Genomic DNA, 1,904 nt, shown 5'->3' on the forward strand with positions numbered 1-1,904 from the left:
ACAAACCTTGGCCAGTCACAAACTCAGTGCAGTGTACTCAGCACTATCAAACTCAGCACAGTCTACTCAACATGTGTGTACACTGCTGTGGCAAGGTCAGCATGCTTGGCAGGACAGACTCTGTGCAGTGTCACATCATCAAGCTGGCTGTCTCAATGTGGCCATCAAGTGGTGTCATCAAGTTTGTGTCACAAGGACAGTAAACCACCAACAACAAAGGCCAAGGTGCCACCAGCCAACAAGCAACAACAGAGGCAGTGGCACAGCAGCATTGTATCTTGTGAAAGCCTCTGTGAGCGCCCTGCCAATTTGTAATCGCCTCAGCTAAACCCTTGATTTCTAAGCATCTGAAAAGATGCATATAATTGAGCTCAATTTATTGACCATGTACATCAAAGGTGTCTTTTTCCTCAGTGGAGGTAAAGCAGAGGCTGGACTGCAGCATTACTTCTTCCTCACAGTCAAATTCGTCATCGTCATTGCCATAAGTGCTGTTGCCAAGCCATAGCCCCTTTACAGTTGAGCTGATTACTAACTTGCACATCCTTCAATTTGTTCTGCCAACAGCAGCCCCAGCTCTTGAGATAGAGGTCAATAGCCAGCACTCTGCATTGTGAGATTCCAAGGGCCAGTCCACCTTATGGGTCATGTGGTAGAGAATGCACCCAGGAGGTAGAGGCAACAAAGCGTTGTCAATCACTCTTCTCCTATGAATTGCGGTCAGAACCTTGTGGGGCGCTGACATGCTGACTAAGGCGTTGGTCACTAGCACCACAAGACAGTTGGTGGGGTTGTTGTTCTGAGGTGGTAGTTCATTGTAGCGCTTGTGATGGGCTTGCCAATTGTAACTCACATAATCTAAAAGGTCTATCTGGTCACCTTTTTCATTGTTTCCCTTGATTTCCTGTCATTTCTGTTTAGATGCATCCATGAAGGCCGCCAGTGAGACATTGGCCACCATGGTGAGGCGCTCAGCTGTTGCTGGAGAGGAGTGAAATGCCTCCTTCTTGTTGCTGGTATTGGACTGGCATGATTTCTGTGAAGCATCTACTTTTACAGTGACCAACCAAAAGGAGCTGTATTTTTACAAGGCCCCTGATAGGTGGGCATAATGAGCATGTGCTGCCATTGACTTCAACTGGCCAAGGTTTTGGACTGAAATGGCTTGTGTGGGCGCACTTTGTGTGGGGGCGAGGCCAAATGGACGCCCAGTCTGTCCTTGCTCTTGCCAACATGGCAACCAGCAGGTGGCTGGTGCGAGCTGGACAATGACTGGCGGTGAGCTGCATTGAGGTCTAAGCTATCTGACACCACCACCTCCACCACCTCCACCACAGTGGCAGTGATGCACTGCTGGCACATGTTGCAATGATGGTGTGCAGGAGGGTATGTTGGTGATGGTGCTACATGCTGCTCACAGTGATGGCAGAGTGATGAGGGCACAAGTTGGCTGTCACACTGGTACTGCTTGTGCAACCACAGCACTAGGGCACATGGCTGGCATCAGCTGCCCTGGCAATGCAGCACACTGCTCTGGACCTGACACTGCACCACCTCATACTTAGCACATTACCACCACTTGCTGAAACCAGTCCATTTGTCCATGAGCAAGTGGTGAGGACACAGCCAGCCAGCAGGAGCTGGGGTGGGCCAGGCAGCTCTCTCCTTGTGCTGGGTGTGCCCACAGCAAAGTGCAAAAGTGGTGGGCTGAACAACAACAAGGAGGGCAGCAAGCGTCTTGGTGGCGCTGCCCTCTCAGGCCATGAAATGCAAAATAAAGTGCGCCAAAGAAACAAACAAATTTCTTCTTTTCCTTTGCCCTCTCCCTGCAATCAAAGAAAACATGTGAGTTATAAGTTCTAACTCAGTGAGTGTGGCACGTCAAGTACCACAGTGGACATGAC

The sequence above is a fragment of the Acanthamoeba castellanii genome (genome assembly GCF_000313135.1).
Source record: "Acanthamoeba castellanii str. Neff unplaced genomic scaffold scf7180000084767, whole genome shotgun sequence".
NCBI lineage: Eukaryota > Discosea > Longamoebia > Acanthamoebidae > Acanthamoeba > Acanthamoeba castellanii.